This window comes from Ambystoma mexicanum, chromosome 3q, assembly GCF_040938575.1.
Source record: "Ambystoma mexicanum isolate Mex_15411 chromosome 3q, UKY_AmexF1_1, whole genome shotgun sequence".
Taxonomy (NCBI): Eukaryota; Metazoa; Chordata; class Amphibia; order Caudata; family Ambystomatidae; genus Ambystoma; species Ambystoma mexicanum.
The window spans coordinates 12,557,195-12,584,355 of NC_090926.1; positions in this window are offsets into that span (position 1 = coordinate 12,557,195).

Sequence of the window (27,161 nt, forward strand, 5' to 3'; positions counted from 1 at the left end):
TATCTTCCCTGGACCTCACTGTCGACCTTCACCAACCTCCTCCATCTTCAACCCCTCTCCAATTCATTCGTCCCTCTACTGATTTTCTCCAACCTCCTTGAACTCCTCTATCACTCCTCCACTGTCTTCCTTTCCCTGCTCCTTCTGCCTTCCAATGATATCCTGGTCTCTCCTTCCTTCAGCACCTTCCTTTCCCTTCTCTGTCCTCTTATCTCAATACGTATAGCCGTTCCTTCTTTAAAGGCCTTAATTTCCCTGCTCCTTCTTGCTCCTCCACAGTTTTCGTTCGCACCACATATCTCCATACTGCCATGTTGTCTCCCATCTCCCACACTCTGGTTCAGACTCTTACCGCTTTTATTCACTTGTCCTGTTGGTAATTGGTACTTTAAAGGTGGAGACAAGTGGAATCATGTAGTGGTGTTGTTGGCCTGGGATTGGATGAGGGCTATATGTAGCAGTTGGCTGAGCTGCCCAGCAGGGGAGCACGTGTAAGGGCTAGAGAGTGGCGTAAGTGGGCAAGTGAGCTGACACTAAGGTGCATCTCTTACCTGTCTCGCCCGGTTCCCGCTCAGTGCCAAGTCCAGCCTAGCTACAGTGGCTGTTACTGGTGAAATTAAGGAAGGAAAGTCCATGAAACCTGACACTAGTGTCCCCAATTCCCCATAAACACAATGCAAAGAGTAAGGTAAGAAATATGCATAACATGCCATCGCAAGTAGGTGGTTAATAACATTGACACAAATCAATAGCTGTTAGCACAAAACAAATCTCATATAACATCAACATTTGTATTCATGTGACTCCTTGCTTTTTGGACAAGGGTTGGACAAGCAAGCAGTGTGATGCCTGTGTGGGGCGGTCAGTTTGGTGCAAATCCTATATAAGATAAAATAACAATAAACACTCTCCTCAGGGCGGTTCTGCTCTTCATGCCTTCAGCATTTAGTACTATTGCCAGTGATGCCTGGCCAGGCAAAGCATAGAAATAAAATCTGTACACCAGAAGTGTGTGGTCAAATTACCTGACACATGTGCAAAGGCCGAGCAACTATTAACCAAAATACATTGGATTGTCTTTGAATGTCAGCCTACTCTGGCGCCGGACCACAAGTCGGTTTTACATACAGGTTGTCAGTTTTCCTTAGTTGTAGCTCCAAAATCCTAAAACATACTCTTGTGGGTTATAATGGCAAAGAAAAGGCTATATAATCATGTTCTACATCTATGGACAGTTGCAGCTTAATGTGCATTGCTGACTGTCGGTCTGCAGTTGCTTGAGCAGAGGGATGAAAAGGGGGGCCACCATCTTGGAATCAGGCTTCCCTAATATGGGGCTGTGCCACCTGATGTTGCTTGGCTCCTGGGACCGGAGTCTGCTGTTCGCCGGAAATGCTGCCCTGTTTGCTTGTGGGCTTCTCAAGGAAACGGTGGGCTTCAGCAGATCGCGGACATGCCCGGTCTCTCCCAAAGGATCTGCGTGCTGTGACCACACGAATCCCACTCACCGGCGTACGGGACAATATCTACTCTTTAAGATTACCTTTCTTCAGAAAATGTGGGGCTTATGAGTGGCTCCAACAAAGATGTTGGGAATGGAGGCAAGGCCCTAAGGAACCCCTATATACCTCCTCTAAAGTTATGATACAATAGGTTATTCATAAGGCCCTTAATACCCAGAGGTTTCTAAGCGCGGACCGGGGATCGAACCTGCGCTTAGAAGCCAATCCTGGTATTAAGCATGTTATGAATAAACAGTTATAATTATAGATAAGGAATGCAGTGCCGGAATTAGAAGGGTACGTTCTAAAATCCTTGACGCAGAAGGAAATCTGTACTTGAAGGCCGTGTCAGAGAGAGAAATAGGTATTATTAAAAGTAGTATGTGGTTGTTTGATGGACTTGAGGTGTGCTCAAGCAGAGGGGTTCTAGCTTTTATTGCTGAAGAGAACGTTCCATCTCCCCCACAAAGAATTATAATTCTAGGACTTCCAAGCCTACTGGCCAAGAGTGGTCAAGACCAGACTGTGTGGAAGGTCAATGTGGAGGAAGGGAGTATGTTAAGTAGAGATACTATGTGCAAGATGGCTGCCTCTCGTTACGTAGTGAAAGTTGGGGACATTTTTGTGAAAAATGTTCTAGTGATGTTGTTTATGTCTTTGGCTGGCGGGGAGGGGGATAGTCCTGAGGCCCTCCACAATGCCTGGGTGTGATTGTTAGTATGGGTGTACTTTAAACATGTACAGGGGAAGAAGTGATCAAATGCTCTCCTACTATAAATGAGGGAGGACCAAAGGGCACTCTGAAATGAGGGTGGTGTTCAAAAGGTGGCTACTCTAGAAGCAATACCCTAGACTGGTTTGCCAGGAGGTTCTTGAGCCTGCTAGGAGCATAATGGTGATCCTTATAGTGATATGCAGGGTGGGAGTACTGGATTCCTCCTGGGCTGATGCTGGGCTCTTCTGGGAGTTAATCTGCATAATCCTGGGTGCTTCTGGGAGTTCATCTGCATAATCCTGCCTGGTCTACCCTTCTCGACTAGGGCTGAAGTTACATTGTCCTCTTAAAAGAGGGCAGCAGGAGGATCATAGGTTCAACAGGGCTCTGGAGTCTGCTTACGAGCCGGCATGTTTTCATGAACTGAGTGGCGCGTACATTTATTATTTATCCATTTGAGCGTTTCTGGAGAGCTACCTGTTGCCTTCCAACTGCTTAAAAGCACGTTTAAGCTTTGCATAAAGTATCATGACATTAATGTGAAAATGCATAATAAAACTTCACGGTGGTCTGCAATCTGCAGCTCTCCAGATGTTTTGCAGTATGGCTCTGATAATCCCTCACCATTGACTGTGCTGAATAGGGCTGATGGGAGTTGTAAACCAAACCATCTGGTGAGCCAAAATGTGCGTACCGCCACTTACATAGCATAAGACATCCTGACATAATCTGCAAGTACATCAAAACCGGCATTATGTGCAAAAAGGCGGGGGGGGATTAAATATGCAAATAAAACGAAATGGAGCAAACATCCCTTAAAACCAAAAAAATGAATTTTGTTACACGATCGAAATTGGGAAGGGAGAATCAGTAATGGACTCCTTCCACGTTTGCCCCCCTCTCTGCACTGCATTGACTCCCCTAGCATTAAACGCAGCAGCATGACAGGCCCTGAATCGCTGAGGGACAAAGGCAGAGTTGCACAGACCCATGCAATTTACACAAAACGTTGCATTTGAATGTGTCATAGGGTTGTAACTGCATAGCCTTTGCAGGTCATAGCGATGCTACTAATGCCACTGCACGCAGCTGTACATGTCACTAGAAAAAGTCCTAAACCCGGAAGTGTGTAGACTCTTTTCTTTCAGACTTTGTTGGGAGTTGTTGAGCTATATCTGCAAAATACAACACACACAATTTCCTTGTCTTCTTGTGGCAGATGGCCACCTGCACAGGCAAGGGGTTGTTAGGCCAGGGGTGTGTTGCTATCAAGCAGGACCCCCCTATGGGGAGGCGGGGGGGGTGCTGTGCCACATTCCCAATATCCTAGCATGTATTGTATTATGTTAAGTTAGAAATCTTTTATGCTGTGCCAAATCACAACTGAAGTGCTCTCAAGGGGTATATTTGCAGGTTTACTTTGGGCATTATGGCAAATTCCAGTAACTGAATGCTGCATATGTGTAACCTTTATCTCTGAGGGCTTTCAACCTATTGCACCTTGAGAACATACCATTTGTGAAAGGCGCTACAAAAATTAGGAAATTAAATTAAATGAAATTAAATGGGTACTTTGTGAAGTTGCACATGCCTGTGTCTAACTACTTCAAACAGCCATTTTGGCCTTTTCAGAAGTAACACTACATTAACGAGAAACGAGATAAAAATTACATAAACGGCTAGCAGGTCTTCTAGTAAGAATTTCAGGTTCTGAGTATTTTACTTTCAATGTTCTAAAAATTATCATTGAGCATGCATCCAATATAACCACACATAAGAGAGCAATTTCCCGTCAGCAGTACATCACTTGTTCCACTACAGGCTAAGGAGAATATACATTGAGATGAAGAGTGAAGTTAGGAATACAATTACTTTGAAGGAGTAAAAAGGTAATTTCAATTCTGTCAAATGTGTGTCAATGATGATAAGATAAAAGTGGACTATGGCAGATGTCAACAAAGCACTTCCTGAGACACCTGTGTGTGAATCTCATGGGACTTCCCAGCGAATGTGACGGAGAGCTACATTCAACACATATGAGTCCAGGTATTTCGAAAAAAAATAAAAAAATACATTTTCATAAAAGTGGAGTTACATATCCAGACAAATCTTGACAAATCTTGGAAGCAAAAGGACACGGAGCACCACAGGTTCGATCCCCAGGTCCGCGCCTCGAAACCTCTGGCCATTAAGTTCGTTATAAATACCCTATCATAATAGCTCACTGAAATGCAGCAATTCAAAAGCAGTAAAAGTCCTGGCTCATGGGGCGTTTTCAATCAAACCACAGCCTGAATGGGCCACGTTCTTACAAGGCATAGAAAACAGAAACCTCTTGCCAGCATGTAAGGTTCTAATGTTGTACAAGCAAAATATAGGATAGATAAACGTTCTCCTTAAATCGTTTAGAAAAGGACAGAAACAAAATGTCTGCAGGGTCATCCACAGAGCTGCCATCACAGTGGCAACATGGCAAAATAATCTGTTTCCTATTGGAACTCCACCTGGCCACAACAGAGGCCAGTGGTAACCAGTTAGCTCTAAAATCAAATAGAATCCCCTTCTTGCGTGGTTCCACGTAACAGTTTGCATAATTATCCAGCAGTATTGGGGCCACTGCTCTAAGTTCTGTTGTGCCGAGTGCTTTACAAGTTCGAGGCTGTGGCGGGTCCGTTTTTTTCCTGGATGCAATTTAGTCATATGGACTGACGCTTCCTCCAGAGGCTTGGAAAATGGCTTGCTGAAACCCAACAACGCCAGATCACGATCTAATGATTGCAGCCAAGGGCTATGTCCTCCAACATCCAAAGCCAAAAAAGTCTTTAAGAATCCAGTGCGTTAGATGGCACTGCACTGGCGCGCCACAGTCTCACCCAGAGTTTCAATGGTTCAAAGTTTAGCATATCAGAAATAAAACCCCAACCTGCCTCCAGGTGCAACAAATAGGTTGAAGCACCACCCGAAATAGCAAACAGCTGATGCAAAAAGAGATTCTCTTTGCATTGAAATGGGGGTGCAGGAGAAGAACCCCATACCTCAGCACCATTACTTGAATTTGACATGGTGTTAGAAGTGTGGATAGGTCGTATAGTAACCAAAGTACCACCACCAGGACTCTTGCTACACCTTTGGACTACACCATTAACTTGAGCACATTTTGAAGCACATTTAGACACCTGGGAGCCGCAATCTGACTTATTCTTGAATATAAACCCTAGGTGAGGAAATCCCTTGACCCATTAAAGTTTCACAGAGGTTGAATGTGGCATTTTGCGCTTATGGCCCCCCATGCACATCAGTTTAGACTTGATAGTATTAGCATTCAAATATCGCGTGACCATAAAATCTAAAAAAACAGAAACCAAAAGTTGTAAAGCTCATGGGATGCGAACAAGCAGAACTACATCATCAGTGTAAGCCAATGCAAACATTTGCCGACCAGCACATTTTGGTGTGTCCGAAGTGATGGCATGGAGCTCCCAAAATAAATAATTAATGTACAGATTCAAAAACAGGGGTGCTAAAATGCACCCCTGTCTGACCCCATGGGTTGACGGAAACGCTGTAGACAGTTCACTAGTGCAAGCAATATGGACTCTAGCGCTAAAGTAACCATGTAAAGCCACTGAAATAGATAGTAAAGGCTTAGGGAGGCCCGAGTTCGACCGAAATTCCGATAGCTTCCCAAGATTTACACTATCGAAGGCTGAACTTAAGTCCATGAAGCTCAAATATATAGGGGATTTGTACCCAATGTAAGAGAGCCATGGTAAAGTATGACACTGACACAGGAGATACAAGTTTCAAAACCTTTATTAGATTCTTGGGGTTTGGAGAAACTTCTACTTTGCCTTATATCTATGACGGGAGTAGTCTCTACAATGAAATAATAAAGAAAACAGAGTCCTAGTCAGTCTATGTCAAATCGAAATGGCCCATACTAACAAAACCTAATGCCTGTCCTATTTCACAGACAAAAAGTGTACATTTTGCTAAGTCTTTCGAGTGGACTACTTCCTTTCGCCGGACCACTCAGCTATTCTGTATTACTGGATTCATAGTTATCAGCCACTTAAAAGTCCATCACTGGTTAGCTTTCTTTCGCATCTCATCAGCATGTGCGCAACCCACTGTTGTGGCTGACACAAACCAGCCTTTCATGTCTTTCACTAACTCTCCGGTTGTGGACATTCCTTTCTTTTCTCTGTGGCTTTAAATCATGAGTCAAGGTTAATACCACGGGCTTGGCCTATCCTCCCCAACTCTGTCGTTCACCCGGGATGGTCGCTGGCATCCTTGAAACACAATGCAAGTTTCTTCTTGTCTGCGATTTGACTTTCTCCACGTCTCCTTCATGGTAACCCGGATGCAACAACCTTCTGTAGGGATCTTCAGGGTTTCCCTACCCTTTGCTCCAGTCCCCCGATTGTTCGTCCTGCTCCAGTAGGTTTGTCTTTGCCCCAGAAGTTCTGCTCCTTCTTGTGTTTTGCCTTGCTCAGAGTGTGTCTCTATCTTCCGCTTTGTATCCGTGTGGGGAGAGCTAATGGGTATCACATGTATGTGATTGAAGTCAAGTGCCTGACCCGATGAATGGGACACGTCCAATGAGATATGTGTTAGCCACTTTACTCTCAGTCACCCTCTTCCTCAGCCTAGTGTTTGTGTAGAAAGGGGGGTTGGTTGGGATGTTGGAGGATCCTATAAAATAGGATGGGGCCTGGGTACGGGAAAGGGGGGAATACCCCGCCTCATCATTGGTTGAATCACCCTCATTTCCCGAAGACCCTTCACCCATGTCATCTCCTGCATTGGTCCACCTCCAGGGTCTGGATCCAAGGGTGATGGCCATGCCCTGGCCACCAGAGCGAGAAATCCCTGGGGACTAGAAAGTGAGACACCCTTTGGTCTCGCATATCCTCCCCCTATGCGATGTAAGTGCATCAGTTCTCTTCTCGACCTTCCTTTTCCTAGGGTTTTGAAGAGAACAGGTACATGAAGGGTCTAGGGACCATCACATACTACTCTGTTGCTCTTCTTTTGGTCCTGGTATTCACTAGGATCTGATGGTACTATTTCTTGAATATCCCATAAAACTTGAGTGAGTCATTTGCTTCCTTAAGTATTCCTTATTAGAGTTAACCGTGGACTCACGGTGGGTCACCTCATCTTGGAGTTCAATTCTGTCCAATCCCATATGGGACAGGTGTAAGAACAACAATCAGTTAGCTATTGGGTGTGAGTTAGAAATTCGCCTGGTGAAGGTGTTAGGTCTTGAAGGAAGGTGGAAAGAATAGGGAAGTCCATGCCTATGATGACCTCTTCTGGAAGCCCTGGGATAGCTGCTGATGAAATGAGCTTTGGCTCCACTCTAATATTAATTGACATGGGTACTTTGTTGCAGGTTTTGTTATCTCCATGCATGAAGGTAACCCTAATTAGGGATGACTTCTCAAGATCTGCTTGTGAAACTAGATCGGCTCTTACTGCAGTGTGCTTGCTACCGGAATCTATCAGGGCTTTTACCACCTTTCCGTTAACCAAAGCCATTTCATAAGTAAATTCTTTTGGTGATTGACATAAACATATAGTAACTGATTCTGTAATTTCTTCTGGAACTTCCCATTCTTCACCTCTCAGACATCCTATCTCCATAGGTTCTTCCCTTTGCTGTTTTTGACAGTGTCTTGCCATATGACCAGTGTCTCTACAGGAGAAACCGATAGGGGGAGGAGGTTTAACACTTTTTGGCTGCTCTCTTCTGGTCATCTCTCGAAGTTTAGGTTCCAGTTTTTTTAACTCCACCCTCTCTTTCATCGTCCATTCTTCTCATTTAAAAAGGTTTCCCCTTTGCTCTGATGTATGTGGCATAGAGCGGTACAATGGTTTTTGATCTTTTTATATCCTCACCTCTATGTAGGGTATGGAAGTATTTTATGCCCTCCAAATGGGATTGGGCCATTTCAATGGCTAGTGTGAGACCTGGTCTATTTAGCTGCAACACCGCCTTTTGCTCTAGTCCCCCGATCGGTCACCCTGTTACAATAGGTTTGCCTTCGCCCCAGATGTTCTGCTCCTTCTCGTGTTTCACCTTGCTCAGAGTGTGTCTCTATGTTCTGCCTTTTATCCGTGTCGGGAGAGCTAATAGGTATCAGATGTATGTGATTAAAGTCAAGTGCTTGACTTTGCCTGATCTGATTAGCGGGACATGTGCAATGACATATGTAAGTGTTAGCCTCATTACTCCCAGTCACCCTCTTCCTTGGCCCAGTACTTGTGTGGAAAGGGTGGGGGGCTTGGGATGTTGGAGGATCCTATAAAATAGGATGGGGCATGGGTACGGGAAAGGGGGAATAGTGCGTCTCATCATTGGTTGCCTCACCCTCACTCCCTGAAGACCCCTCACGCAGGTGATCCTCCCGCACTGGTCCACCCAAGGGTCTGGATCCAGAGGCGATGGCCGTGCCCTGGCCACCTGAGAGAAACATCCCAGAGGACTAGAAAGTGAGAAACTCTTTCGTTTTCTAACACCAAGGACAGATGTATCTAAGATCAGCCTTTGATTAAGGGCTCGTCCAACAGTACCAACTCTTTTCCGGAAGTCGTACTGCTCCTTGGCCCAAAAGGCAGTGCAACCATTTAGCTAAGGAATCAATTATGGAATTAGGGAGATAGCAGCATGGATCTGCCCTGTTTACTGTCTTGAAAAACGGCACAATAATTGCCTGCCTCCAGATTGGTGGTATGTGGTGACTTCTAATAATTGCATTGAAAATCTGAGTAAAAACCGAGAACCAAAATGCCAGGTTATGTTTAAAAATGTCCAGTGGCTCCATATCCTCCCTGGGGCTTTACCATTTGCTGAGAGAAGTAGGGCTTCACGAACTCTGGAAAAAGAGAACGCAAAGGGGTCATCCTTATTCAAAACCAGATCATTTAAGGCCAGTGAGTGGCTCACCAAAGACGGCAAATTGTACAAAGAGGGAACATAATTCACCCCCTCGAGCAATGAAATAGTGTTTACATGTTGACTTTGTTCCGCATCCACGCCCCTTGATGCCATTATCCAGAACCCAATGCTATTCTTATTGCAGGCAGCAAGCTCGAGATCTTCCCAAGACAACTGTTTCCAGTCTATTTTAGCTTCGCTCAGAGCTCTCTTGAAATTAAGTCTGGCCTTTCTGATCAAAGACATGTCTTTAGGAGAAATCCTTACAGCTCCAATAAGAATTCTCTTTGGGTTCCCACAATCTTTCCTCGACCAATCAGCTAACTGAGCCCTGGAGTTAGTAATACTGCGTCTCCTTGTTAAAACTAATCTGGCAGTTGCCATAGGATTGTCAAAAAGTGGTCACTGATGGCCACTTGCAATATCAGTAGTAGGACATGCTTCGATCAACAGAACTGCAAGGGAGATTCATCTGTCAGGCTGACAATCACTATCCAAGCGATTCCGTGTTATTAATCATAGTGTAGACCCTTGCAAATCACAAAGCTGTCTCCTGAAGCACTCGATGCTACCTATCTACACGTTAAATGATACATTTGCGGATCATGGTCACCTATGGGTGGCACTCTGTGCAGAAATCATTTGTAAGCTGCCAATTATCCAGATGCCTCACAAAGTAATCAAAATTATGAATGCCTAGCTGCTATTTTCTAAAGTACAACATCCTGGCCGATCAGAGGGAAATCTTCCCTTCACAGTCTGTGGATCTAACTCAAATAAATAGGGTCGTTTGCCAGCTCGGCACATCCAGGGGTCCTCTGCCATTGGATCCAGAATGTTCTATGCAAGATCTTCTTCTAAAGAAGAGCTGAACGAAGAGCATCATGTTGAAATGACCCCCTACTAAAACGCAGGGTAAATGATCACCTGTCAGAGGGTCACGTGCTAGCTATTTCCTGGCTACATAGTTGAATTCCTGAACATCATCAGCCAGGCCGCGTCCATGGAAGGAATTATACAAAATAAAAATGCCCAACATGCCTCCGTTTGATTATTTGCAGGTGCGACCCCTAGAACATTGCATGTAAGGGCAAAAGCCAATCTGTGACCAAAAAGTAACCAAGCCTCCACTGTTTCTTCCCTTCTGGCTTTTTTTTGCTGGGGAAAAAAAGTTACCAAAGCTTATAAAAGGCAACAGTTTCTCGGAGCAACATACTATCAGACCTGGAAATATTCAAATAAAAGTATGGATCATTCATTTGTCTTTTCCAGGCCAGCAATATTCCAAGAAACAATTCAAAAACTCCCTGAAGGATAGTCCGGACACAGGCCTATTTGTATAGACCAGTCAAGGAAACCTGTAACGTTACCACCATATATGTCATGTCACATTACAAACATCTGAAGACGTTACTCAAACATGCAATGATCCACACCCATCACACATCTCTCCACTCTACCAGCATGCATCTTGCATGTGAATAACCATCCTCCATGCCAGGCTGACACCATCCCTCTGCCCCATCATTCGCATTGAACTCCTGGCTGTTGAATATTTGCCACGTAGAGCCCATCCCACCATCACTCTCTCGCACACCCCACACTATTCAGAAGACAATGACACTACACTGTGTAGAATCATGTGCAGCACCTGCTAAAACGTTGCCCTCACACCTCTCTGAAGCTCCAGGTAACGTGTTATATCACCTCAACCATGCTGTTTACTTCAAGTGTCTGTGCCTCACCTCTCCATGGCCAACATTAGAATTGCAGCATAATAACTGTACATCTGCATGCAACTGCCAGGGAAGGACAGACAAGTACTGACTACTCAACGGATGACTCGTCTTCCATCATAGACCAGCCATGCTACCGCAGTGCAGGGCATTGCCAATGACATGCAAGCCAGCAGTGGCAGAACTAAGCAACCAGCCATCATCATCCTTCTCAAATTGCATTGAAAAGCCAATCCCCCACGGCGGCAAGTGTTCAGATGTAGGATCACCGCCCGCTACCTGAGCCAAAGTATCGCCTGAGAAAGGTCGTCTAGCAGTGCACCGGGGTCATGACAGTGAGGTGATGGACACGTGCCACGAGCACAGTAGCAGTGCTGATAACTTTAGGTTAGTAGCTAAAATGTGGCACAATAAAGCACACAGTAGTATATTTTGTTATCACATAGCACAGGCAAGTGTTGCATTGTTGTAGCTTTGCTTTTTGCCAGCCTTGCACCACATAACATTGTATTCCTTGCATGCACTGCACCTCACAGAGCGGACACAGTAAATTATTATTATTATTTGCCTCACATCTGCGAATGGCATGAGGCACATTGCATGGCACCATACATACTACACTTTGCCTGCACAACATGATTGCAGATAATACATGGTGCATGGCACTGCATTTCCGCATGCATCACACTTCACAGAAATTACAAAGCACATTGTGTAGCACACCTGCCCACAATCAAGCTCACAGCACTACATGTTTGTGTTACGTGACAGCTGGATAGAAGGTGCATAGCACTTGCACACTCACCATCTGACACAAAGACACATACAGTTCATCGAGGTATATATGTTTTAATGGCGAAAACCTGCACTTTTTACCCTCAGCAGTTTTTAGAGTACATAGTGTGTAACATATAGCGCTGCATTATTGTGCACTGTGCCTGTAGGGTTATTATAATGAACAAGAGCTTTGTCACTGTTGTGTAGGCCTCAGCCAGAGGGTCAGAGCTGCCATTATAGTGTATTAGGCCATAGTTGTGTTGGGAGCACTTGATTGAATTTTGTCTTGTCCTACAAGCAGGCTGAGCGCTCAAGGGTAGGTGGGGAAGAGTAGGAGATAGTTGCCATTATTATTATTATTATTACAAGTGAAGTGTTTCTCAAGGGACAGAGGCCCAGTCACAGACAGTATTTGCTGCCTCACCAGATAGGGAAAGGATGCATACTGTTGTGATCGCCACAGTGAGGGGTGGAGCACTTCTCGGGTAACCACAGTGTGAAATTGGCTGAATAATATTTTTCAATATGTTGACATTTGCAGAAATGATGGTGCAGGAGCAGTGCTCAGCAGTGGACCTGTCATGTTTTTTCTAGAAGACCATTCACTGCAAGGAGTGAGAAACCCATCTCCACCACAGGAGGCAGTGAGGAGAGATAGACCAAGAAACAGACCAGATTTAATGGTTTGTTTGTTTTGTTTGTTTTATTCATATTCATATAGCGCACAACAGCCCGAGGACATCGTGGCACTTGTTACAGTACAAAGCTTAGTTACTTAGTTACATAGTCATTAGCAGTATATATACAGGTTACAATATAGTTACATAGTCATTAGCAGTATATATACAGGTTACAATATAGTTACATAGTCATTAGCAGTATATATACAGGTTACAATATAGTTACATAGTCATTAGCAGTATATACACAGGTTACAATATAGTTACATAGTCATTAGCAGTATATACACAGGTTACAATATAGTTACATAGTCATTAGCAGTATATACACAGGTTACAATATAGTTACATAGTCATTAGCAGTATATACACAGGTTACAATATAGTTACATAGTCATTAGCAGTATATATACAGGTTACAATATAGTTACATAGTCATTAGCAGTATATACACAGGTTACAATATAGTTACATAGTCATTAGCAGTATATACACAGGTTACAATATAGTTACATAGTCATTAGCAGTATATACACAGGTTACAATATAGTTACATAGTCATTAGCAGTATATACACAGGTTACAATATAGTTACATAGTCATTAGCAGTATATACACAGGTTACAATATAGTTATATTACATTTGTGTTATATTACAATATACATGGCAGAAGTGGAGGAGGCAGTCCTCCACTTGCTAGTTGAGGAGAGTGGCCTTGAGGTTGTTGCGGAAGACAGAGATGGAAGTTTCATCCGTAAGGGTGGCAGGGAGTGAGTTCCAGAGTTTCGGTGCAATACAGGAGAACAAAATAGATAGGCAGATGCCTCTTATACATAAAGGAGTAGGGATAACGCAGTATGTCATTTGTTAAAGCTCTCCCCCAGCCTACAGCCGGCGCCAGTAAATGAATTTATGAATTTGAAAATCAAACAGCAGGGGTACCTTTAGCTCTAGGAGACCTTAAGAGTTTACTGGTCGAAATAGTTGGGACCAGGCTGCAGTAAGTCTTGCAGATAATGAACGTATTGGGGCACTCTTTAATGAGATAAGGGCAAGGATATGGGATGGGTATGAGTATGGGCAAGGGCATGGGATGACCTACAATGAATGTACCCAGATACCCCTGACTTACATGTTTTAATGCAGTGCACAATGGGTGATGATGAGGACCCAGTTAGGTTTATTCTTAAGTTACAGGAAATGTGGAGAGTTGAGACAGGAGAGCAATGGAACCATTCAGTACCATTTTTCTATTTTATTGTAAGGAGGGGACTACCAAAAGAGATAAAGAAGGCACTAGATAACATTGTGGGAATTGAAGCCAAAGGGTGGGCAGAGATACAATGTATAATAGTCCACCATTGCAAGAGAATCAAGGAGCGGGACAGGGCAACAACCCAGAAGCGACAAACGGATGAGGCAAAACTAATGGGAAAAACACTAAAGAAGGTTGTCGTCCAAGCACCAGTGATGGCACCGGTTTGGGGGGAAAGGACAGGAGACAATCAACAAATTGTTAATCCACTATTGTGGCACTATGGGGTAAAGGAGGACAGGGACAATGGGGTGGGGGGTGAGGAACAGTACTCCAACCCACAGTGGCAGTATGAAGGAACACCAAGGGGAAAAGGAGAAGTTCAAAAGCAAGACCAGGAGGCTTTGGGGGGATAGGGCCCCAGGGAGGAGGATTGGAACATTACAGTGCTGGTATTGCAGGAGATGGGGGCATTTTACTAGAGAATTCAGGAACAGGCCTGGGATAGGATTCAATTATGGGCCATTAGCATCACGGCAGGGACTCCAAGGGCCTCAAGGAATGGTACAATAGCAATTTGGGCAAGGGGGTCAAAATCAGTTATCTTATGGGGCTGACAGGCAAAGGCATCATGGGCAACAACTACAGCAGGGTGAGGGAACACAGTTTAACAGGATGGCAGGGGGAACAGGCACCCCATTCCAAGGGGTTACAATGGTGGCGGGTGGCCCTCTTTCATTCCCTGGGACAAATATATATTCTGGCTAGGATAGAGAGCACTCGCGTGTCCAATCATATTGACAACCGCACACCCTGAACAGGAGCCCTTGGTGGAGGCAGAAATAGGAAACAAGCTATTTATATTTATGGTAGATTCAGGTGCAACTAAATCCTACATCATGGAGGAGAACCTTCCATTATCAGGTAAACCTCTTGACACGTTGGGATTGTCTGGGGCTATTTCTATGGTTCCATACACTGAGACGCTTGCTATAAAAGTGGGAGGGAAGGTAGTATGAGCCCCTTGTTATATTCAGAGAGTTCCCCTGTTAACTTGTTGTGAAGGGATGTGCTCAGTAAACTAAATATAACTATATAATTCAGAGATCAAGGGGTAGTGTGTTCCACTCCAGGGATGTGTGTAGCTCGAGCAATAGTAATAATCAATGCAATTACAAGAGTTCCTGTGATCCCAAACATATTTGTTTCCGGTATCAAGGTATTAGCAAAAGCAGTGCCTCAAATTGTGACATAATGTTGGTGAGTGCCCATAGATTACATTTTTTTGACCCATGGTGCCACCCGAGGTTGTGGCAGGGACAATATTGTCATTAGATTTGCAAGGACTAATAGTGTCAGACAAAAGAATAGTTCTGATTGGAACAGACCAGGACGGGTGCGAGTGGCGCACAGTATCATGTATAGACACAACAGTACAATTGAAGGAAATGACGAGTGAGGAGTTATTTGAGGATAGTGAGCAACATGGGGTGATCATTATGGAAATCTGCATACCCTGTGATATCCTGGTGCAGTATAGGCAGGTCCAGTGCCTCCTGATGGCAGTGGTGACCCCGTCTTTATTTTTTGAGGGAGTCATGCGATATGTGCCAGCACAATTATGGACTGTTAATCCACATGATGTTGGGTTACTGAGAGATGTTACCCCAGTACAGATTACATTGAAGTCAGGAGCAGTATTTCTGAGGGTGTGACAGTACCCGTTGTCAAGGGAAGCAGAGGAAGGGATAAAATGCACTATTCAGGCACTATTAGAGCAAGGGATCAATGTGCCATCCATGTCCCCATGTAATACAGGCATATACCTACTCAAAAAGGCAACAGGGGGTATAGTTGGAGGATGATCCAGGATCTACGTCCTCTTTATTACGTGGTGCAGAAGGAGTTTCTAGTAGTCCCAAATCCAGCAACAATCCTATGTAGCATTCCCAAGACAGCGACATACTTCAGAGTGGTGGATCTAAAGAATGCAGTCTTCTCAATTGCCCTTCACCCTGGTGCATGGTATCTCACTGCATTTACACATGTCAAAAGCACTTTAAGCACACAAGATTACCTCAAGGGTACTGTGAAAGTCCAAGTATTTTCAAAAGAGTACTGCATGCCAACTTGGAAATATTCAGGTGCCTAGCACAATCATCCAGTATGTGGATATCTGCTAGTATGTAGTGAAAATGAACAAAAGTGCAGGAGGGATTCTGTTGCATTGTTGAAATTGCTGGCTCACAAAGGGTACAAGGCAGTTAGAAAGAAGCTACAATACTGCCAACAGGAGGTACTATACTGGGGTCAACTCATTTCTGAAAATGGGAAAAAATATTGCCAGATAGGGCAGCGTCAGTACACGCCACCCATAGGCCCAATACTGTAAAAGAAATGCAGCAGTTTTTGGGCTTATGTCATTATTGTAGGGCATGGATCCTAGACTATGCAGCCTACACAGGCTACTAAGGCCGTTGTTACAAAGTCCCAGAGAAGGACAGAAGGCAACAATTGTAAATTAGAATGGACTGAAGAGGTGACTAGCCAAATTGAAGACTTAAAAGAAGCTATTTGCACGGCCCCTGTTTTAGCAACTCCGGATTATACACAGGAGTTTTATTTATTTTCTCACTCTGATGGACGGCTCAGGACAGCATTATTGACCCAAAAGAGCACAATGGGCCACAAGCCATTGCCATATTATGGTGGGACACTCGATTCAGTCATGCAGGGACAGTTTGCTTGTGAACGAGCGCTCACAGCAGCTACATTTGCGATAGAGAAAAGTTCCATGATTGTCATGGGGTGCTCTGTTACCTTGTTTGTGGAACATTCACTATTCGCCATTTTGGAAAGATCTAAATTGACCTTGACAACTCAGAGATCCTCTGCATATGAGATTATAATAATAAAACCTCATATTCATATAGTCAGGTGTAGGATGGTGAATCCCACCACATTTTTGACAGAGGCATCTACTGATGGTGACCTGAAAATGCATGACTGTGCTACATATGAGGGTGATGAGGAGGGTAAATCTGAAGCTAGAGACAGTGAATTAACAGAAGGAGAGACACTATATGTTGATGGGTCATCAACAATTGACCAGGAGACAGGAAGAGGCACACAGGGGTGGCAGTGGTATGTGGTGAAGGGGGGGATATGAAGTTCTGGTCATAAAGAAATTACCTATGCATTATTCAGCTCAGGCAGTGGAACTTGTCACTCTCATTGAGGCATTGAGAGCCTCTCAAAGGCAGTATGTCACCGTATACTCAGACTCAGCATATGTCATGGCAACAGTGCATGGTGGTCTGTCACGGTGGAAGAAAAGAGGGTTTCAGAGGGCAGATGGCTCTCCAGTGCAGCATGCAAGTCTGTTGGAATAATTAATTGAAGCCTTATTATTGCCCTCTACTGTGGCAGTCATCAAATGTGCTGCCCATACTAATGCCACGGATGAAATCTCTAAGGGCAACGTGGCTGCAGACCAGGCAGCCAAGTTGGCTGCCTATCGCCCAGATACAATGTTAACAGAATGTACAATGACTACCCCCGCAGAGAGCGAGACCACAGTTCCATACACAGCATTGCCTATATCACAGATTATAGCAAGGGAAAGCACCAGAGGGGAAAAAGGAGCTATGGTTGCGGAGGGGATGCAAACAGTCTCCCACTGATCTATTGTGAAGACAGAAGAGCTCTGGAAAGGCAGTGATGCCCCAATAATTACTCTCTGTGGCATTTCAGCAAATCCATTTCCCCTCCCACACCTCCAAGAAACATATTGTGGCAGATATTCAGGAGGACTGGTTTGTGCTAAACTTCCAGAAGAGCATTTAAAAAAAAGCAACACATTGTCTGACATGCCAAAGTTTCAGCACAGGGATGACATTGCGGACATTAAGAGGCACATTACCTCACCCTATAGGGCAATTCCATGAACTGCATATAGATTATGCAGATATGGGGGACAGGTGCAATGGCTATAGGTACCTTATTGTGGTGGTTTGCCCTATTTCAAGATCGGTGGAGGCAGGAGCATGTGCACACCCAGATGAAAAGTGTGCAGCACGGTTCCTGGTCAGAGAGGTGTTTCCACGATGGGGCGTGTGCAAAGTATTGAGATTTGATAATGGCACACATTTCTTTAATACATCATTTCATCATGTCACAGCGCTATTGGGCATAAAACATCGAATGTGCTCAATTTACCACCATCAGGCTAATGGTGCTGTAGAGAGGATCAATGGGCTTTTGAAGAGTAAACTGTCAAAATTGTGTTCCACGTTGAAGAAAAACTGGGTGCACTGTTTGCCCTTGGCCCTCTTCAGTTTACGCACACAGCCTACTAAGGACCACCATTTGACACCACATGAAATAGTCACAGGCAGGCGCATGCAGACCCCCAAATCCCCTATGAGGAAAGCGTCAGATGCACATCAAGCAGCGACAGAACTAGGAGAGGAATTTGGGAATATTTAACAGTACTAACATGTACTATCAAATATATCTCTTGACAGATTGTGCCACCCAGGAGCAAAGCACAGGACACACCAGAAGGGACAGCAACTAAAATATATCTGCCACTACTGGACCATTATTACCTGGGGAGCTGATCTACGTGAAATGTTGTGATGGAACAATCCACGATTTCATGGACCCTATGAGGTGGTGTTCCGTACTCCTCTTGCCGTCCATGTGAAGGAGTGAAAATATTGGGTGCACCTCTCGGATGTCTGAAGATCACCTGAGACAAAGCAAAGCTCAAGAAGGACCTAGCAACAGAAGAAATAACATTTCAAAATAAATAAATAAAGGGATCCATGCCAAGGTGGTGTGCAGTGGCACACGCCTGATTATTCTTTTTTCTTTCTTTTCTTTTTTCATTTTTTCATTTTCTATTATTCGTTTTATTTTTATTGTTTTTTTTTTCAATGTTCAATTTTTCAATTTTTTGAAGGTCCAGAACCTGGTCGGCCATGGTGGGAAAGGGGTCTCCTCTCCCTCTCCTTCTCTCCCTTCTATCCCTTTTCTCCCTCCTCTCCCTCTCTCCCTCATCTTCCTCTCTCCCTCCTCTCCCTCTGTGATTTACGTGGCTGTGAAAGCTGTGTCTCCCCTTTCTCTTTTCTTCCCTCCACACTCTCCTCACCTGAGTCCTCAGAGTCACCGGTGTTTTGTAGGTTTCGCCGGCTCAGGTAATCCCGTTCTTTTTTAGGTAGCACTTGCCTGTCTCGGTGAGAAGCCACAGTGACCGCTGACTGGACAGCCGTCCTGGGACCCCTTGACCGGGAACAGGCCGGACAAGAAAGGGAAAAACCCACAAGTGGGAAAAAACCCTTAGGAAGTTCTGGTAGAGAGGAGTGGGACGAATCGAACTGGAAGCTGATGCGTGATCCACTGGTTAGAACTCAGGAGGGATATCCAATGCTCCAAAGAATGGTGGAAGGAACCAGGCCACGGATAAGTTGGGAGCGGTGAGAGAAAGAGAAAAGATAGAAGAGAAAACTGATGGACAGAGAAAAAAGGAAAACTGGAGAGCCGTGAGAGAAAAGAGCGGCAAAGTGAAAGGATAAAAATAGCACGCCCGCCGCCGGAGCGGCGAGTCTAGAAAGAGAAAAAACGAAGAAGAGCCGAAGGATTGGCAAGTACAAAATGCTGCAAAAAGCAAAAAACTGCCGCTGTAATCAAACAGCAAAATAGGTAAGAGGAAAAGAACTCCTATACCAAAAATGAGGAGTGAGCAAGCAAAGGAGACCCGCTGCAAGTCGAGGCTAGCAGAGGGCAACGCTGGAGAGCGCAAAAACACGAGCCGCTGGAGTGAGCGCCAGCAACGGTTGAAACGCAGCGACTGTCGGGCTTGGATGACAGATAAACTGCCGGCAGTGCTGTGATTGGTGGTGGTAGGTACTAGATACAAAGAAAGGACTAAAAGGCTCTACCTGCCGGAGAGCCTCCAACGTGGAAGGAGCCGCCATCCGCGGTAGCGGTTGCGGATGACAGTATGACCCCCTCCCCACCTAACCGCCCCAGGCTTCCCCGGATAGCGGCGGTGAAAAGTAGCCAATAACCTTGGTGCATGAACCTGAGAAGCCGGTTCCCATGAGTCCTCCGACTCCGGGTATCCCTTCCAGGACAGAAGGTACTCAAGACGTCCACGATAATACCTGGAATCACGGATCTTAGATACCTCATATTCCTCAGGCTCCGAGGACTTTGCTAGTATAGATCTGGGGATGGTTCTCTGGTGAAGATCGGGATGGTAAGGTTTGAGAAGAGAGGAATGAAAGACCGGGTGAATGCGGTGAAGAGAGGAAGGAAGCCGAAGGCGGAAAGCTACAGGATTCACTTTAGAGAGAATAGTGAAAGGTCCCAGAAAACGAGGAGACAGTTTAGAAGGCCTTGTCCATCTAGGTAGAAACTTGGTGGATAACCACACCTGATCCCCTGGCTTCCAAACAGGACATTCTTTCCGATGTTGATCGGCACTGGATTTCGTCCGTCTTCTGCTAATCTCTAAACTCCGCATAGCAGAGGTTTGGGCCTCCTTGATATTTCCTAATACCTCTTCCACTGTAGGGGAGTTAGTATAACTGGGAACCTCCGGAAATACTGCACGAGGGTGAACCCCGTAAGTGCAGTAGAAAGGAGAGAGTTCTGTCGAGGAATGTCTAGTATTGTTGTATGAGAATTCCGCTGTGGGAAGCAGCGATACCCAGTTGTCCTGATGTTGAGAAACATAACACCTTAAGTATTGTTCCAGTGTTGCATTAAGGCGTTCCGTCTGACCATTGGTCTCTGGGTGAAAACCTGAAGACAGAGCTCTTTCAATGCCCAAACGGTGGCAGAAGGCGGTCCAAAACTTTGAGATATACTGACTTCCCCGATCCGAGATTATCTTATCGGGAAGACCATGTAGCTTGAATATATCTCGAGAGAAAACCTCCGCCATCTTAGCAGCAGTGGGCAGACCAGGAAGGGGAGAAAAATGAGCCAACTTTGAAAAAGCGTCTACTGTGACCATGATGCAGGTACAGGATTCCGAAACAGGCAAATCAACTATGAAATCGGTCGATATAAGACCCCAAGGGCGCGTTGGAAGTTCGACCTGAGTGAGCAGACCCAATGGTTTTCCTAGGCGGTACTTGGCTCTGGCACAAATTGGACAAGTGTTGACATACTCGTATGTCTCCTTTCTAGCATTTGGCCAAAGAAATGTTCTAGAGAGAAGTTCCAAAGTACTCTCAGGTCCTCTATGGCCGGCCGAGCGAGAGTCGTGACTCCACTTTAGAATTCTCGAACGAAGAGGACCCGTGGGGATGTAAAATTTCTGTTTGTAGAATAACCAGTCACCTCTTTGTTGAAAAGGAGAGGTGTTACGTAGGGGTATTTGAAGTCTTTCCTGAGTGAGGGCAGTCTTCACTTCTTTGAGGAAAGAACCAACCAAGGCCAGAATTTGGTTGCGTTTGAACATGGATTCCCTCTTTACTTCCAGGTGTTCCTTGGTAGAGTCTTTGCGGGATAAGGCATCCGCCAGACTGTTCTGGGATCCCGGGATATACGAGACTTGGAATTCAAACTGTGCGAAGTGATGTGCCCACCTGGCCTGTCTGGAATTTGAACATTCCAATTCTTGTAACACCTTGAGGTTCTTGTGATCGGTCCTAATCAGAAAAGGATGTCTGGCTCCTAGCAGGAGATGGCGCCACTCTTCGCAGGCTAGTTTCATGGCCAGAAGTTCTTTCTCCAGTACCGAATAGTTGAGCTGGCTGGGAGAAAGGGTCTTTGACATGTAGGCTACGGGGTGTTCCGCTCCTTGGATAAACTGGAGAAGCACCGCTCCTACAGCTACCGCAGACGCGTCCGTTTCCAGAACAAAAGGTTTTGATTGATCCGGATGCTGGAGAATGGGAGCAGTACAGAACAATCTTTTGAGAAAGTTGAAGCTTTTCTCTGCTTCCTCAGACCAAAAAAAAGGAATAGCCTCCTTCTTGAGTAAGCGCGTAATCGGGTATACTACCTCTGAAAAGTCTGAAATGAATCTGCGGTAGTAGTTGGCTAGTCCTAGGAATCTCTGGACTTCTCGGACTGAAGTAGGAGCTGGCCAATCCAGAATCGCATCCACCTTGGTTTGGTCCATGGCCACCCCTTCCTCTGAAAGAATGAATCCGAGATAGTGAACTGAGGATACTGCAAATTTACACTTCCCGCTCTTGACTAGCAACTGATTTTTCTGAAGGCGAGACAGTACTTGTGTGACATGTTGAACGTGTTCCTCCTGGGTAGGGGAGAAAACCAGAATGTCATCGAGGTAGATGATGACTGAGACTGACAGCAGATCAGAGAATAGCCTGTCCATGAACCTTTGGAATATAGCCGGTGCATTCACTAGGCCGAACGGCATTACTCTGTACTCAAACAAACCGAATGGAGTTCGAAAAGCCGTCTTCCATTCGTCCCCCTCGGTGATGCGGAGCAAATGATACGCATTTCGGAGATCCAATTTTGTAAATATTCGAGCCCCTTGTACTGCCTCAATAATGTCGGTTATGAGTGGCATGGGATACCGGTCACGGATTGTAACCTTATTGAGGCCCCGGTAATCGATACAGGGTCGAAGATCAGTTGAGTCTTTTTTCTTAATGAAGAACAGGGAGGCGCCAGCAGGCGACTTCGAAGGTCTAATAAGACCGTTCTCCAAGTTGGTATCTAGATAGACTCTTAATGCCTTCTTCTCGGCCTGAGAGAGAGAGAACATGCGCCCAAATGGTACCAGTGCATTAGGTTCGAGATCGATTGCACAGTCTTCTGGTCTATGGGGAGGTAGCTGAGCGTGAAGGTTCTCTTGAAATACCCCGAAATATCTTGCACAGAAACTAGGAAGCGCGTGAATACCTATATGATCCTTGGAGAGAACTCTGATAGACTGTTGATCCGCCCTGGTATCGGGAGGAAAACAGTGTACCGAACAGTAAGTAGAGCAAAAGCTTAGTCGATTTTCCGTCCAGTCGATATACGGATTATGCCTGCGCAGCCAGGGAATGCCTAAGATTATGGGGAAATGTGCGGCTCTAATGATGTCGAACTGCAGGTTTTCTGTGTGTTGGTTGATGACCATGGAGAGTTGTTCAGTGGTATGAGTGATTAATCCGGACGACAAAGGTGTACCGTCCACTCCTTCTACCTTCTGACCCACCTTCCGTACTATCCGTGTGAGCCCCATCTTGTCTGCCCACAGAGTGTCCACGAAGTTTCCGGCCGCTCCACAATCCAATAAGGCTAATGTTTCTACCAGTCTTCCATTCAAATTCAAGGTAACAGATAGTACCATCAGTCTGGAATCCTCTTGGGATTCTGACGCTGATACCGAAAGTGTGACATAGGGACGCTGAAAAAGATCTGAATACCCCCGGCTGCCCGTCCCTATTGGCGCCGAGGGTAATCGTTTCCCACCTTCTTCTCCGGTACTTCAGAGCAGTCCTTCAGTACATGTTGATCGGAACCACAATAGGCGCACAACCCATTTTCTCTTCTTCGCCTTCTCTCCGCTGACGATAGAGGTGCTCTGGTAGCTCCGATCTGCATCGGTTCTTCGCTTGGAGTAGAGGTGAATCGTCCAGAAGGAGAGTGTGAAGGAGGGTTCATGAGATTTCCTGGTCCTCTTTGTTTCCTGCGTTCTGTCCTTCTCTCTTGGAGACGGTATTCAATGTGGAGCGCGGCAGCAAGTAAGTCTGGAAATGTGGGAGAGCGTGGAGATCTGGCTAACTCATCTTTGATCTCCTCTCTCAACCCTCTTCGGAATACAGCGTATTGTGCTTGTTCGGACCATCCTGCTCCTGCCGCCAGTGTCTTAAAAGAGGAAATATATGACAGCACATCCAGTGCACCCTGTCGTGCATCCAGCAGGTCCTCACCTGCAGTAAAAGATAGTTCAGGTCGCTCGAAAGTCTGTTTCAATAGGTTCTGGAAACCTGAGCAATCCTGTAGAATAGCATTGCTGCTCGTAACTAGCGGAGTAGCCCAGGCTAAAGCATTCCCTGTCATATTGGAGATCATGAAACCTACTCTGGCTTGATCTGTAGAGAAGGTGTGTGGTCTGAAGGTAAAATATACATTGCAGGCTTCCAGGAATTCCTTCACCCTTTTAGGTGAGCCATCAAATCTTCCTGACGAAAGAGTCATAGGAGGCAATTCCGGAGGATGTGAGGGTTCCCGGACCGCTACCATTTGCTTTAGAAGGGCATTCTCCGACTTTACCCCCTGTAATTCCAGTGACATGGCCTGAAAAGCCTTCCATAATTCTTGGACTTGTTCTTCGGCAGACATCTTGGTCCTTAAAGGCGTTTCAATCTGTGATTTACGTGGCTGTGAAAGCTGTGTCTCCCCTTTCTCTTTTCTTCCCTCCACACTCTCCTCACCTGAGTCCTCAGAGTCACCGGTGTTTTGTAGGTTTCGCCGGCTCAGGTAATCCCGTTCTTTTTTAGGTAGCACTTGCCTGTCTCGGTGAGAAGCCACAGTGACCGCTGACTGGACAGCCGTCCTGGGACCCCTTGACCGGGAACAGGCCGGACAAGAAAGGGAAAAACCCACAAGTGGGAAAAAACCCTTAGGAAGTTCTGGTAGAGAGGAGTGGGACGAATCGAACTGGAAGCTGATGCGTGATCCACTGGTTAGAACTCAGGAGGGATATCCAATGCTCCAAAGAATGGTGGAAGGAACCAGGCCACGGATAAGTTGGGAGCGGTGAGAGAAAGAGAAAAGATAGAAGAGAAAACTGATGGACAGAGAAAAAAGGAAAACTGGAGAGCCGCGAGAGAAAAGAGCGGCAAAGTGAAAGGATAAAAATAGCACGCCCGCCGCCGGAGCGGCGAGTCTAGAAAGAGAAAAAACGAAGAAGAGCCGAAGGATTGGCAAGTACAAAATGCTGCAAAAAGCAAAAAACTGCCGCTGTAATCAAACAGCAAAATAGGTAAGAGGAAAAGAACTCCTATACCAAAAATGAGGAGTGAGCAAGCAAAGGAGACCCGCTGCAAGTCGAGGCTAGCAGAGGGCAACGCTGGAGAGCGCAAAAACACGAGCCGCTGGAGTGAGCGCCAGCAACGGTTGAAACGCAGCGACTGTCGGGCTTGGATGACAGATAAACTGCCGGCAGTGCTGTGATTGGTGGTGGTAGGTACTAGATACAAAGAAAGGACTAAAAGGCTCTACCTGCCGGAGAGCCTCCAACGTGGAAGGAGCCGCCATCCGCGGTAGCGGTTGCGGATGACACCCTCCTCTGCCTCTCTCTGTTCTCTGCTTTCTCTCTCTCTCTCTTTCTCTCTTTCTCTCTTTTTTCTTTCTTTCTCTCTCTCTTTCTCCCCCTCTTTTTCTTTCTCTCTTTCTCTTTCTTTCTCTCTTTTAGGACCTTTTTCCTCCTCTCCAGGAATAAGCAAGGATGCCTGACCAACGTGTTCCAACATCTCTGTTATGTAGGGATAAAGTTATGTTAAATTGCATTTATTCTAGAACTTACACAGTTTGTCTTTTTAGTATTATGATGTTTTGTATGACACTGGTCGTTGTTGTTGGAGTGGATTAAGGTAGGTCTGTTATATGGGTTAGCCATATAAAGGGGGGTGGACAGTTGGAAAATAATAATAATGCTAGTATATATATATATATATATATCTATGAAACAAAAACACAATCACAAAATGTCTCACTTTTTTCCGGCAACCCCTACAAGTTTTCTTAGACAAATGAAACAGGATGTGCGAATGACATATGATTTATATAAGGGGTTGGGCTTTGATGCCATTTCTGATTTTGAGTATCAAGAATCCTCCAATAGCTGGTATTCTAATATGCACATGGCAGCAAGGAATGTAATCAATGAAAGCTGTTACGTGTGTGCACTTATCCCGCACGCATCAGGGGCTCCTAAAGTTTTAGTTCCACATCCAGTACCAATTACAGAGGTACAATGCCTACTACATCTTGCACTATGTAGGGTAAAGGACACATTCCAGGCACACAGTGTACAGTTCAGGAGCATTGATCTGGACCCAGCGTTATGCAATGGCAACACGATATACCGCCAGTGTCTACAAGTACCATATTTTTCCTTGGGAGGTTACTCACATGGCAACAACAAATGGCAGGGCACCACAGTGATGTGCCCTGCAGATGGATTGGTCGAGTACAGCAGAGAAGCAATAGCCAAAGTAGAGACTTTGTCTGCGCACAAATGGTCCCAATACATCACAAGGCTGACAGGGATTGCAACAATGGAGAAGCCAGTGCAAATACATAGACACATGAATTATGAACTTAGTTTTAGCAATGAAGGAACAGTTCCTGTGGGTGCAAACACACAGTGCAACCACACTCTTGTGATCCCTGATATGGCAAAAGGTACGGCAGCAGTGATGGATTACTACTGGGTTTGTGGCCAACAAGCCCACTTGCACCTTCCACCCCCCTCGAGGGGCAAGTGTTCATTGACCACCCTGCACTCAGTGCTACTAGTAATCCCGGAAGAACACCTGAAGGAAGAAGAAATGCCTGTCATGACGGCAACAGCCACTCCAACATCTAAAGAAGCAGAAAGAGACTTGCAGACCACACAAGAATTTGGTATGCTGTCAGAAAAAGGACAATTTCAACAGTGGGGAAGAAAGAAGAGATCAAACTATGTCTCAAAGGACTCTTCCACACTGCTCAGAGGGATACTTGATGAGTATCGGCTTTTTAGCTCAGCAGAGACTTTCTTTTCATCTCTTTTGGCTCCTGGAGTACAAGAAGCGGCTAATGCTTAGTGGGTTCAGATCGTCCGATGGAAGCTAGTCCAGCCGGCCAATGACACAGAGAATGGATTCAATGCCACTAAAGTAGAGCTTTGTGCATTGAGACTCATGACGATGCAGAACCGCTACATGTTGGATCTGCTAACAGCCATAGAAGGAGGAGTGTGTAAAAAATTGGGAAGCAGCTGCTGCACTTTTATACCCCCAGGGGATGCTGAGAATGGGTCACTATCCCACATCATTGAGGCAGTGCACAATCTAGCTTTTCAAATGAAGAAAGAAGGTGGAGTTCAGAACACGGATTGGCTATCGCGTGCCTTTGATTGGGGCCGTCATGGCTGGGGCAGTAGTAAAAATGCTGGTGCCTGTGCTCATATTCTTCTTGGTAATCTTCTGCACGTGCCAAGTGGGTCTCCGATTTTGTGTTTATATAGTCCCTAATAGTGCAAACATGATGGTATCAATTGGGGAATCTAAAACACCTTGCCATAAAATAAACAGCGAAACTCAGACTAATATTTCTGGGATTGTAGATATGTTGGGTGGGGATGAGTTTGTTACTGTAGAAATAACAAAAGGGGGAATGTTGGAAAGGAGCTAGGGCCTTGCTTCATTTCCAAGAGCTTTAGAATTCGGCAAGACGTCTGTTAATTGTTTTTGGGCAAGACTTCTGCTACTATTTCTAGGCAACACAAAATACCGGGGGGGGGCATTAATAGAAGGCAGTTATTTAAATCTAAGGTGCATTAGCTGAATTAACT